General features: G+C 40.9%; 1 protein-coding gene across 3 annotated transcripts in view; it reads right to left on the minus strand.

Moving 5' to 3' along the window:
- RBM47 (RNA binding motif protein 47) overlaps positions 1–14447 on the minus strand; it is a 147374-nt gene that overhangs the window by 18992 nt on the left and 113935 nt on the right. The gene's annotated exons all lie outside the window — the stretch shown is intronic.

A 14447-nucleotide genomic window follows, 5' to 3' on the forward strand; every position in this document is an offset into this window, starting at 1 on the left:
AAACAAGTGGTCATCCCGGCCAACCTCAAGCCAGTCAGCATGAGAAGCCTCGCCTGTGCGTTCTGGCGTGGACTGGTGCACCGGTCTCCCAGATTCCATTCCTCGCAGGTAAGCTGTCTGGCAGTGTAATTCTCCACTGGCAATGGGGTGCAGGCATCCAAGCGTAAGCCTGTTTATCACCTCAACTTTGGCTACAGCAGTTTGCAGACGCTCTTCCAGAAGGAACCCGAAGAGACTTGCACTGGATGCAAAAGGCCCAGTCATCTGCATGGATGCCAGGTCCCCTGAGGCAGGACCCTCCCCACACAACCCCATCCCTGCACACGCTAAAAATGCATCTGTCTTCACGGAAGGCCGCTGGCTCACAAACGTGGCAATATCTGTGAAACGTTTATTCATAGTTTGGCATTTAGAACAGTGAAAAATATATTTTCAAATCCAGCGATTATTCTGAACTATTAGCTAGAGTTTTTGTTGTCTTTGTTTTCAGCCAAGTTTGAGCTTGTCAGGGTAAAATAAAATTTCAGGGCTAACTCAGACTTAAAGCAGACTTAAATCAAGGATTTAAATTCTCTTCTTAGTACTGGTTCAGAACCTCTTTCAGTAGGATTTTAACTTTGAACTGGGACATTTTAGAGGGCAAGGAATACCAACTGTACTGGGAAAACATTTCCAATGTTTGCCAACCAGTCTTTACGCAGGATTTAAAAACAGCACGAGCATACTCTAGAATTATCCAAACTACTAGTTAACTCTGGTTCACAGCTGTAGGGATGTGTGTGCGTGCACGTACGTCACGAACTTGAGATTAATATGCAATTTGGAATTCACGGAAGAGTTTTATTTGCTGACGAATGGACACACTGCAATTTGAAGATCTATACAGGGGTAAAAGCAGTGTCTTCCAGCACCAGCTGGAACTCAGTTCAGCAGAAGGTTTTAGAATGCATTTATCCAAGAGGTAATTCTGTCTCTCTTTGTGGTTAGATTTCTACTTTGATGTCCCTTATTTATACCATCAAATTTTTGTCTTTACTAATAGTCACTTCTTAGACATGGCCTAGCAGACAGGTAAAATAAACTGCACAAGATGATAAAATACATAACGTACTGAGAGACTTTGGGACAGTGAAGACTTTGGAGTCAAAGAAATAGGAGTTCAAATCATGACTGTACCACTGTCATATGAGGCAAATTACCTCAGCTCCATGGCCATAGGTCTAGGATGGTTCTAGGGATAGCACCCATTTCAGAGGCTTGGTTCCAGGATTAAGTAACATTTAATTCAACAAGTCAAGGGGGAAAAAATATCGAAGGCCAGCTTCTGCAGAAAGCTTCCAAGATCTGGCCTCGCCCTGAGTGGTTATCGTACTGACCTGGCCCACGTTACCACCACCCAGTAGAGTAAACAGCAGAGAACACTCCCACCACCCGGCAGGCCTCTGGCACGGGGACATTTCTGTTACCTCAGAGTTTGGAAAGCGCTGAAGGAGTTCCACTCAAAATGGAGGCAGACTATGTGGAATTTACCTGGAGGCCCAAATAATAAGTGGAAGATTCTAGCACAGGTCTCCCACCCCCATCTCCACCAGCAACCTCATGCTATTTGAAGGCATGGCCCTTGCAACACAGTAAAATCCTTCCATGACTCTCTTTTATTTAGGTAAAATCCCAAAAGGGTAAAGAGGCAGTAGAACAGTGATATTCTGGGCCATACCTCTGTCAGCTTCCGGCTAATAGGAGAAGAGTTCATTCTCAAAGGGTCTTAAACTGCGTTGATGCTTGTGCAGATTTTGTTATGGCAAAGCACACCATTCATTGAATGACTGTGTTTGATAAACAAAAAGCCAAGAGACTCACTTTTCCCAGGCAGTTCTATCAACACATTGCCAAAAATGAGGCATTTTGTTGCGGGTTCCCAGGGGAGCTGGCTGTACGCCACGAGAGGGGAAAAGCCACCCGCTTTCGGGTGGGAGTGAGTTTTCTACGGGTGTTTGGCCCACAAATACCTGTTAAGAATCTGTTATCAGGTTTCCTTTAAATAGGCAGTGCACACTTAACATATTTTTTCTCAACAGGTTGATGGGGTAATGCCGAAAAATATGAATCCCAAAGTTGGCACATACCTTCTCCTGGATTAATGTTTTCCAAACTGTAAACAAGCAGCATAGGGGACTTCTAGTCTCACCCCTTATCTTGGCTCCTTTGACCCAAACCTTTGAGGGATCTGGCAAGGAACAGAAGGGCTGACTGGCAGAGACAGAGAGGAAAAGGACGAAGGAGAAGCAGCAATGGCTGATATCATATAATAGTGTGTTGTGTTCTGCATTTTGTAAAATTCTTTCCCAGAGATCATCTAATTTCACAAAATCCCAGACTCTGAGCTGCAAACGGACCCCGTTTAATTCAAAGTTTCTCAACCTTGTTCCCTGTTGACATTTGGGATGTGCTAAGTTTTTGTTGCGGGGTGCTGTCCAGGGCACTGTACCATGTCCTAGCATCCCCGACCTCCACTGAATTGATGCCCAGTACCCTCCATGTGTGACCCCCCCCAAAATGTCCCCTGGGGGGGGGCAGGCAAAATTGCTCCCTGTTGAGAATTCCAGATTAAGTCTGTCTTTTTTTTCCCTAAAGATCTTATTTGTTCATTTGAGAGAGAGAAAGAGAGACAGAGGGAGAGGGAGAAGCAGACTCCCTGCTGAGCAAAGAGCCCAATGCAGGACTCGATCCCAGGTCCCTGAGATCATGACCTGAGCCGAAGACAGACTCCTAACCAACTGAGCCACCCAGGATCCCCAAGTCTGACTATGTTGGAGTGATAACCAGATTATATAACTTGCACATGGCAGGTATTAATTAAATAGTAGGAGAAGAAGTTGTTATTTTATACTTGCCACTCCCGGCACGGACTTGGCATCTTCATCTGGCTCTTACTGTCAAAGCTGTCAAGACTGAGAAATGTGCAACAGCTTTCACAGGTCCAGTGTATCTCCAACACCAAACTACTCATTTAATTTGTTTGAAATTCTCTCAATTTAATTCTTCAAACTAAGCAACTACCACCATGCCACCCTATCAGATGGATTCTTTCGTCAAACGGATTTGTCCTCACAGGCAAACCAACAGGCGTGGGCCACACAAATCAGCCTAAGGATCTGCCAAGCTATAGCAGTGCCTCATTTAAATCCAGACCTCTCTGGTACACGGCCCGAGAAAACTGCTGGCACCTGGTTTTTAAGACCCGGACCATTCTCAAGTGTCACTGCTGGTTTCTCTAATAATGTAGAAAGCCTTACTTAAGATCCAGAGTTTTGTTTTTTTTTTTAAAGACATACCATGAACAATCGCTAAAAATGTTCTTCTGAAACTACAATCAACATCTGTACCCTTTAGGCAAGAGGCAATGATCTGATGGAATAGATAATTCAGCAATACTTATGTATGCATTCATTCATTCACTCATTCATTCAAACGATGATTGGACATGTGGCTGTGTGCCAGGCTGGGCTAGGTCTTGGGGATACGGTGGTGACTACTGCACAGCCCTTGGGGTTCCTAGTGAAGAAGGAAAAAAGAGGAAAGAGGGCTGAGTGAAACCAAGAGCAAAGATGGGGTGGCCACATAAGAGGATTCAACCCTAGGAGGTCACATATGTCCTTTCAACATTTTACTGAGTGCCAAAGCTACGACAATGGCTTAATCAAGTGTACCAGCAAGAAAGACCATGGGTCAAAACAGCACCCAGGGAGTCGCCCAGCTGTAACAGGACTGAAACTCTGCATGTATCTGCTTTACTTTTATTTAGAGACCGTTGGAAATTCTGCAAGAGTGAAGTTCTCCTTATCCTCCTATACTTAGAACTCACACAGTAGCATATATTACCTATTACAAATCTAATATATACACAAGGACGTTGTAATCCAGTACATTCATTAAAATCATAAAAACCAAAATCCATTTATCGAGCATCTTGGTGACACACGCCCTCTGTGGAATGCTGTTCTTTAGCACAGTGGGGATTTTGGAGCTGGACACCACTCTACAGCATTCTGGTATTTCCAGAAAAGTGGTTGCAGAGTGTGCTTCACTTACATGCCAAGAAGAGAGCAGCACTAAGAGAGAAACAGGACTTAGATGGGAAAGAGGGAAAGAGATGGACTAGAAATAACATCTCAAGGAATTTCCGTACCGCTTAAAGACTCCCGAGTTACCAACAGCTGCCATTTTGAGCACCTATTACACGCATAATACACCTTAAGGAAGATATTTGATTTTCCGTGACACTTCTAGGAGTTGAAGTTTACAATGTGGGCTCTAGAGCAGGGCGGATTGGCAAAGCACAGCCCATGGGCCAAATTCAACCCTGCGGCTGTTCTTACTAAGTTTTGTTGGCACACGGCCATGCCCATTTGTTTAGATACTGCCTGGGGCTGCTTCATGCTACAGTGGCAGAGCTGAACTGCTGTAGCAGAGACAGTACGGCCTGCAAACCTGAAATATTTACTGTCCGGCCCCTTACAGCAAAAGCCCCCTCCCTGCTCTAGGGTCAGATTTCCTGGTTTTGAGCACCAGCTCTACACCTGCTTATGATGGTAAGTCATTTAACTGTTAGCTGCCCCCTTTGAAAGACCAGGCGCTCGAGGCTCAGATCAAATAGCTCACCTAAGATTACTCAGAATTGAAACTTAGCTGATGACACACCCAAGCTCTTTCTACCATGGTACTCTGTTACTCTGTGTGTTTTTGCGATTTCCTCAGTGATAGCCAGGTTAGCTGCTGGATAGCCAGTGTTACCAGCATAAACCCATGATCGGTGCAAAATGGACATTGGTTCAAGGAGGCCCAAGCCCAGACCCCTTCCACCGTATGCCTCAGCGCACCTCCCCACCCTCTCCACCCCTCCCCTGCACTTTCAGATTCCCACAGTCTGTTCCATAGCCTGTTGCTGGCCCTTTGCAAAGTAGTAAGCATGTTCAAATTCTATTTCTAGACTTAAAAATCTATCAAATTAAGTTCTTAAGTGGAAATGTATAAGGACTAGAATTCACATAATCCAGATGCTTCAGTAAGAAGCTGGGACTGCGATGAGGCAGTGGGGACGGTGGTGACACCGCCAGGCTCTGGAGCCAGACTGCCCGGCTTTATAATCTGGCTCCACCAACTTGAGAAACAAGTGCCATCACACAAGTCACTTCGTCTCCCCGAGCCTCAGTCTCACCAGCTATGAAAGGGCGATAACAGACCCCCTGATGCCATGAGGGTTAATTGAGATACACATACAAGCACCTGGAAAGGTACCTAGCTGAGGTAAATGCTCAGATCCCATCATCATCATCATCGTTGTTTCAGTTGGGCAAAGCAGTGGATGTGTTTCAAGGATGTTCTCTTCGTAGAGAAACTATACAGCCACAGTTTAGAATCACACATTTTCTGCTTGATAATGTAATTTTAAAAGCTGAAGAATTTGAGGGACTTTGCTCCCAAATTTGTGTGGACATACTGGAAAGGAACTTATATAGATATTGCCTTCTCTACTTATATGGGAAAGTGCTTTAAGACCTGCATGTGAGGGGCACCTGGGGGGCTCAGTCGGTTGAGAGTCTGCCTTTGGCTCAGGTCATGATCTCAGGGTCCTGGGATCGAGCCCCGCATTGGGCTCCCTGCTCCTCCAGGAATCTGCTTCTCCCTCTCCCTTTGCCCTTCCCCCTTGCTCATGCGCGTGCACGCTCGCTCTCTGTCAAATAAAATCTTAAAAACAAAAGGCACTACACGTGAAATATGTGGTTATAATGATGCATTTTTAAAGCTAATGATAATGTAAAAGGTAAAGGTGTTCTTTTTTGATATTTGTTCAATTGTGTAGTATTATATTTTTTTATTACCACTAAGTATACCTACACTAATGCTCTGTGCCCACTCATTGAAGGTAATAGGCCCTAAATATTGTTTGCTAACTATGGGATATTAAAATCACTAACACAAGTTTAAGAAAGTAACCTGGGCACAATATTCTTAGAAAAACTCTTACATGCCAGCATTTGAATATAAGAACTGGTCACTTAAGGCATGGTCATTTTTATTATAAAAATATTCTTTAATTCACAAAAGGATTAATACTAGAGTTCCTCTAGAAAGGAAGTCCTCTATGTCATTTAGAATATGATGGAAGTTATTGAAAAATTGATTTCTCCCTACATATCCTTCCCTATGTATCCATATATACCTACAATACTGTGTAAAAGGGTCAGTCCCATTTTCCTCATGGAGAGACTGAGAACAAGGGTGACCATGTGCTGAAGCCCAAAATCACAATTAGACAGTGCTCAATTCAGGATTATAATTTAATAGAGAAGCCTTTATCTTTGGGGTGATAGTCTCTAGTTTAACTTCTATTTGACAGCAGTCTGTTTATATTCAAAACCAAACCAAACCCAGGCAGTGAAATACAGCAGAGTTCGAGATACATATATGGGCTTTTAAAAAATTCTAAAATTTGTGTGCAAAGGATATTTTTTGTTCATTTAGTTTCTTGAATTTATCTCAGATTTAGAAAGTGAACTTTTCTCAAACATAAGCTTACACAATCTTTATAATGATGTGTAAATGCTATTCTTTCCCCCCAGCTGCAAATGGTATTGGTGGTTTGCAAGTAATAGTTACAGAGTAATAGTATGGTCTATTATTGCTACGTCGTATCATACCAGAGTACAAGCTCTACAGGATGTGCTCTTTTCTTACCTCCTGGTGGTATACCAGATGGGACAAAACACAAATATCCCAGGTCTCTTTGTAAGGAAAGTCACAGACATACTGCCTGCCCTAGAACAAAGACTCTGAAACAGAGTGACACAGTCAAACATTAGCTTCAGTGTTAGGTGTGACCTTCTGATTTATTTGGTTAACATTAGTCATTTCGGTTGTGACTATGAAACATTATCTGCTCCCACAGGAGAAAAAAAAAAAAAAAACAGATCCTGTTTAACGTGGATGTCCTTGTAGTTCACTGAGCGGCATCTCAAGGCAATAGTTGCGGTGCACTCGCATTTGGCCAGGAATACTCTCAACATGAGTAAGCCATGGATCACTATCTCCTCAATGTTTAAGTTGAATGCGGGGTATTTTTGAAGTTAAAACCATTTTCAAATACCACAACACTGTTTCTTGACAATATGACCGTAATGGCTCTTTGTGAGAAAAACATATATAAGGAAGTGAACTTCCTAGTGGGAGACAAAGACAGCATTAGAATGTATCTATAATCAAAAAAATATTTTTTCTCTTTATTCATTAAGTGTTTAATGTTGTTTTTCCTTTACTCAGCTTTCTAGCTTCACTTTACCTCTGGTGATGGTTGGATTTATCATTATTATTATTATTAAATTATTATTATTTTGCATTCAGTGGGAAACAAAAATGATAGATTATTGAATAGGTCCTTCCAGCAAAAGGATGGCCAAAGTCATACCCTAATGCCCAATAGATTAAAATCTTGGAAAAGAAAGGAAGAACCATGAGGTCATTGGTGTGAAGGACCCTGCGTCATTCTGGGTGGGTATTTGTGAATACTGTGGTATGTTTTATCAACTTCATTTGGTTTTCAGTTTTCAAAAAGACTCAATGAGAAAAGGAACCATCTGAGAGAGGTCCTTTAATAACAGAAAAAGTAAAATTCACTTTCAATTATGGAGGGATTTTAGATATTTTAGGCTATTTCTACTTTTATCTATACTATTCGAAATGTATTAGAAAAGTCAAAACAATATGGTTTATTTCATTAGCTATAATTGAAGCTTTCCAGAGGCAGGGAGGCTTATTGTGGTATCCTTGGCACCCAGCACTGAATGGAGGGATGTTCCAGTAAAGGCATGAACGAATGAAAGAACCAATGAATGAGCACATGCACACTGTCTTTTATAAGAAACATGGTAAAATAAAGCTACAAAGAGAATTTTACTATCATATATAATTACCAGCAAATTGCTTTGGTCATTTTTTCCATTTATCTATTTATATTTAACTTCTGTGGTTTACCTACATCCCGAACCGTGTACAAATAGCCATACCAAGTATTGTGCAGTGCTCTACATGACCAAAAGGAGCCCATTAAAGAACGGGTAAGCCAGCTTTGGGACGGGAGCTGACATTTCTGATACACAGCTCAGAAAACAGTAGCTTCAAGGGGCAAAACTACATGGAACTCATGGATGGATGACACTGGATGCACATGTTAACCTCCTTAGAAACTTCTTGGTAAGGGCTCCTGGGTGGCTCTGTCGGTTAAGCGTCTGTCTTCGGCTCAGGTCATGATCCCAGGGTCCTGGGATCAAGTCCCACATTGGGCTCCTTGCTCAGCAGCGAGCCTGCTTCTCCTTCTGCCTGCTGCTCCCCCTGCTTGTGCTCTCTCTCTCTCTCTGACAAATAAATAAAATATATTCTTTTAAATACATAAACTCTTTAAAAAAGAAAAGAAAAAGAAACTTCTTAGTAAAGTAGGCACTGGTCAGATAGCTGTAGAACTTAAATGACCTTGTTTTCCTGCATTAGCCGATATGCTTAGCTTCTACTATATTATTTCAGGGACCTGGTAGAGATTTTATGCCACAGGGAAATAGGCGCAGACCATGCCTGACCATGAAGGCAGTTTCCAAACGCTCCTTTATGTGCAGGTATTTTGAGAGGCTGGGTATTACAGTGTTGAGCTCATGAACACTGGCTGGGAGACGGTCCTTTTCTCCCTGGTACTGCTCTGCTTCAGGGCAGTTTTTTGCCATACAGTAGGGAGCCTTGATGAATTGGAAAACAGATCAGAAATTAATCTGATACTGAATATAACACAGAAGTTCACAAATGTTTATATGTGAAACCCAAGGCTCGAGATGCAATAGTGTCACTCGCTCATCTGTTTTTCTACTTTCCACGAGAATGTGCCACGCAGGGACACCTCTTACTGCAGAGGGCCAAGGGTGGGGAAGCAACACAGAGACCTCTAGATTCAGTGGGGGGGAGCGGGGATCACTACTGCCTGCCACTGTTCCTCCTCTTTCATATTTCTCTCACCATTTTTAAAAAATTATTTTCCTCTCATTCTCATCTTAAATGCTCATTTAATAGCCCTGGTTTTCAAATGTAATCGCCTCGGTTAATAAATACCCCAGAGTAACATACAGGGATACAGCAATGCTACTGTGTGATTAGCTATTTGCTTTAATCCTTGTTTAAGTAACACACACGTGCACACACACACACACACCCTACTTTTTAATGAGTATTCACCATTTGAACAATATATAGGAATATATGGTTTAAGACTAGGGAGGAGAAGAGAGATTGTCAATTATAAATTATTTAAATGCTAAATTTATAATTTTTTGAGGTAGAAATTTGTAGATGTTTGGAAAGACAGTGTTGCTCTATTCTGAGGAAAGATATTAAAAGAAGGAAGAAGAGAAAGAGAGCGAGGGGAAGAAGAACCAGTTTTCCCAGTCTCTATAATTTAACTAGGCAGTTAAAGTTAGTTGGAAATTCACATAAACGTTGCATAGGCTATAAAAATTCTATAGAAGCACAACCGTATTAGTTAAAGAAATTAATAAAATTTAGACTTAGACTTTAAGAATAGAAATGAACAGAAAATATATATCTGGAGTTTTACTGAGCCTAGAGCATTTAGAATGAAATTTTCAAGCGTGAGGAAGCTTATATTTTCCCGGTGTATTAAACTCCCTGGGATCATTTTCGTAGACATAATTGCTGTTCATGTCTCCCATACTCTGTAATTTCACTGTGTGCACTTGGAGTTAATATTTCAATTGAAAAACGAACATATTGGTAAAAATGCCCCAATTTGAGCTAGTCATTTATTCCCAGTCTCACAGAGAAATAGTAGATATTCTTTGAGTTAATAAAGTGTGAAATGACTTTAATGCTTCAAGGGAAATACAGTATACCAGTCTTGCAGACTGTTTTAGAAAGCATGGCTTATCTTATCCCACCCTACATCAGAAAATTTAATTAGCTTATTTCCTTTTGCTCCAAATCCACTTTTATGGCAAAGAGAAAATGAGGACCTACAACAGCAAACAGTTTATCCCTCATACATCAGTCCCCGTGAAAACCAAGAGAGAGGGCAGACTGGGTGACAGGGTGTTTCTCATAGTTTCTGAAGCCAGAGCCTTAGTAGATTTAACAAGAATTTATTTGCAATCTGGACACCCAACTGCCAATACTGTGTTCTAAGGCTAAGAATCGAAACCGTGCGGAGAATCCGGCCACAGTGAGTTACATTAGTGTGGCTTAGCGTGGCGTTCTGATCTCCAAGCCCGTGAGAGAGGAGCCAGTCCAGCCCAGACCTTTGGTCTTGGTGATACCAGGTGAGTCAGCTTACACAGCCTGGGACTTTCTTCTTCCTTCTCAAGATTCTGCAAGTGAAGGCGAAGCAGACCTTCACATTTTCTATCGTAAGCACACGTAGGTTCTGCGCACAATAAAACAGAACTAGGATAACTGGAAACACGGTTTGCCCACATAACTGTGTCTAAATCTAGTTTTGTTTCTCTAAAGCAACACGGAGAGAGATCTATTTTTGTACAAAAATAAATAAATATTTCCTGTAGCTCACAATTCACAGCCAGATTCAGTGTGGAGTGTCCTCTCTCTTTCCCTGTGCTGCCAAATATATACACACACGCAAAACACACCCCCACCCACACACAGACACACACACATCCTTTCTCTTAGCCTAAAATGCTGTCTAGCTCTGCTGTTCTTTCGCCAGGGATTTCATCAAGCATGTTTACATCAAAACGCTCGCTGATCCCAGCCGCCACCTCACAGCTATATCCTAGTTACCAGAGCTGAGCCCGCTGAGCTGTTAGGCCCCTGATAGCTTCAGCTTTCTCTCACCTGTCTGTGGGGAAACCACCTAAGCCGACACTAGGAAGCGAAGTGAGTGAGGATGAGCGTGAGGTGGGAATATGTGCGTCATCTGCCTCAGGGGCTGACACACATCTACTCAGACCGACTCAATGGGATCGAAAAGCACCTCTTTAAAAAGAACCCTGGTCACCATACACCATGTACAAAAATTGACTCCAAATGGATCAAAGGCCTAACTGTAAGTTCTAAAACTATTCAACTCTTAGAAGAAAAATATATATAATATAGTTTTACATTTCTATAAAATATAGAAAATCATGACATTAATTTGGCCTTAATTTCTTGGATCGGACCCCAAAAGCGCAGGCAGCAGAAGAAAAATAGATAAATTGGACTCCATCAAAATGGAAAACTTTTATGAATTAAAGGACACTATTAGCAGAGTGAAAAGGCAACCCATGGAATGGGGGGAAATCCCTTAAAATATTTAAAATATTAAGGAATTAATACCCACAAGATATAAAGAACTCCTACAATGCAGCAACAATAAAACCAACCAATTTTAAAACGGGCAAATGGCTAACTAGGCATATTTCTCCAAAGATGATACAAAAAATAGTCAGCAAGCATACGAAAGATGCTCAACACCAGTAGTCATTAGGGAAATGCAAATCAAAACCACGAGGACCTACCACTCATAGGATGGCTATTATAAAAACACACACACACACACAGAGAAAATAAATGTTGGCACGGATGTGGACTGGACATGTTGCTGGTGGGACTGTAAAATAGTACAGCTGCTATGGGAAACAGTATGGGGGTTCCTCAAAAGCTTAAACACAGAATTAGCATATGACCCACCAATTCACTACTAGCTATATACCCAAAAGAATTGAAAGCAGGAATTCAAACAGATAAAGGTACACCCATGATCATGGAAGTACTACTCACATAGCCAAAAGATGGAAATAACCCAAATGTTCATTGATGCATGGATAAGCACAATGTGGCATATATAGACAATGGAGTATCATGAGCCTTTAAAAGGAAGGAAATTCCAGCACATGCTATCACATGGATGAACTATAAAGACATTGCTAAGTGAAATAAGTCAGACCCCAAAGGACAAGTATTGTATTACATAATAACTTATACGAGTTACCTGGAATAGTGAAATTCACAGAGACAGAAAGTAGAATGGTGGCTGACAAGAGCTGGCGGAGAGGGAGGAATGGGAGTTATTGTTTAAGGGGTACAAGGTTCCAGTTTGGGAAAAAAAAAAGAGTCATGGAAAACCAGCAGATTTAGTATATGGAAAAAAAGGAGGAAGGAAAGCAGATTTTTAAGAGAAAATGGGAAAATAATTAGAAAAATTATGTTCTAGGTTCCCCATATTTACAATTTTCATGTTTACAATTCAAATTGCAAAGAGAGACAAATGACCAATATATTAGCTTTCTACCTAATGGGACTTTTTAACTCCATGCAATCTAGTCAGAAAGTGTCCTTATTCCAAGGTTAAGATTAGAGCTAGTCTGAGGGAGTATTATAATCTCTTCATGCTTTTAGATTTTGGACGTTTGTTTCAACACAGATGTAAAAATAAGTTTTTAAAATACGAAACAAACCAGTATTACAAAGTGGCACAAAATCTGAGTAGAGAGGAATCCAACAAATATTTATAAAGTATCTACTCTATGTTAATATGCAAAGGACAATCTACATCAGAGAGCAAGATCAACTGGTCAGTGGCAAACTTCCTTGCCAAACTTTGGCTCGGTCTCCTGAAATTGTTCAGTGTAGCCCAGGACAAGTATAGTCATACAATATTCACATTTCTGGTAGTGGTGAAGGATAGCCAAATATTCATGAACCCAGTTACTCCTGAAACTTTCTGGTGTGTTCCAGAGTTTGAAAAATCTGATAAAAATCCATGAACGGTGCAAGTGCAGACGTCTCCTTTGGGTGTGTGTTTGGGGGCAACTGGTGCCAGGGTGAGGATGAAGATTAGACAGAAATGATCTGTAGATTCTATCACTTTAAAATTCTAGTCCTGATTCTACAAAGCTCTCTGTAAGGCCCGCTGACCATTCCTTTGCTTTAGGAGTCCTCAGCTTTCGGTATTTTATTCACTACTCCTAAATTATAGATGTTAGAGCGAAAAGAAATTGTGGAGGCCATCTTGAAGGAGTTTCCCTGCACTTTTTTACATAAAAAAGAAATGATTAACTTGAAAAATTTTCCTAGTACTTAAAATGCAGGGAAACATTTCTCTTTTAAAGAGCAGATGTGCTTTCCTGGCTGGGTAATGGAAGTTATACAGCGCATCATGTCGTTCAGGTAAGTTTAGGTCATCTACATAATCATCTTCATCGTTGTTGCCGCCACCTTGTGTGCTCACACATGTTTACTAAAAACCACCTCAGACACTCATCAGATACAGACAAACTGAGCCTCTCACTTTAAAGAAGAAGAAACAGGACTTGAGAAGTTAGGTGACCTGTCCAAGGTTAAGTATTTTTGAGTTTGTTGTTTGTTTGGACTCATCAACTGAATTAGGCTTCTCGGACAATGAAAAGATCTTCTCTTGTTCTCCTGAGGTACATAGTACAGAAATGAACAGAAGTGGGGACAACAAATACCAAGTGAATGAATACAAGCCTCGTATATGCTTTTCCCCATAAACAGATCCAAGACGTGGAGGTTGGTACAAAGAGGCAATTGGATGGCGTTATCTTCTACTTTAGAAACCTGGTACTGGTTAGGACTGGGGTAGGGCTGGGGGGAGGGAAGAGGCTTTTATTTCCTGAGCTTCTGCAGAAATACTTATGATTTTAAACCTTAAAGTGATAGAACTCAATCTTTACATGCATGCATGAAATGAACATTGTTATATATAATGGGTAAAGAGAAATGGGAGGACAAGTATAATTTGAGATGTTTCTGGAAGACAGTTGGACAATATTAAGAGCTTTACAGTGTTCATTAAAAATAGTTCATTTTCATTAGCCCAATGATTCCACTGATAGAAATGTACCTCAAGAAAATAATCAGAGACACAAATAAAATTTATAGTCAAGTATGTTCACTACAGTGATATTTATAATGTAATGAACATAATAGTACGAATTTATATGTGAATACAACAAACGTAATGTACAGCGGTATAGAAATGGCTAAATAAATTATGGCATAGTTGTAGGCTAAAATATCGATCTCATGTTCTCAACTATCTTAAACTTGTTAAGTACTATTTTAGAATATATATGAAATATTTTTAAAAAACAGAAAAGGAATAAATATACCATAATGTTAATTGTGGTTATCTTTGGATTGTGAGATTATAATAAATTTTTCTTTTTTTAAAAGATTTTTATTTATTTATTTGAGAGAGAGAGAGAGGGAGCATGAGCAGGGGGAGGGGCAGAGGGAGAGGGAGAAGCAGACTCCCTGCTGAGGGGCTTGATCCCAGGACCCTGAGATCATGACCTGAGCCAAAGGCAGACGCTTAACTGACTGAGCCACCCAGACACCCCTATAAGCAATTTCATACTTTAAATTTCCAGGTT

The sequence above is a fragment of the Ursus arctos genome, unplaced genomic scaffold (genome assembly GCF_023065955.2).
Source record: "Ursus arctos isolate Adak ecotype North America unplaced genomic scaffold, UrsArc2.0 scaffold_9, whole genome shotgun sequence".
Lineage (NCBI taxonomy): Eukaryota > Metazoa > Chordata > Mammalia > Carnivora > Ursidae > Ursus > Ursus arctos.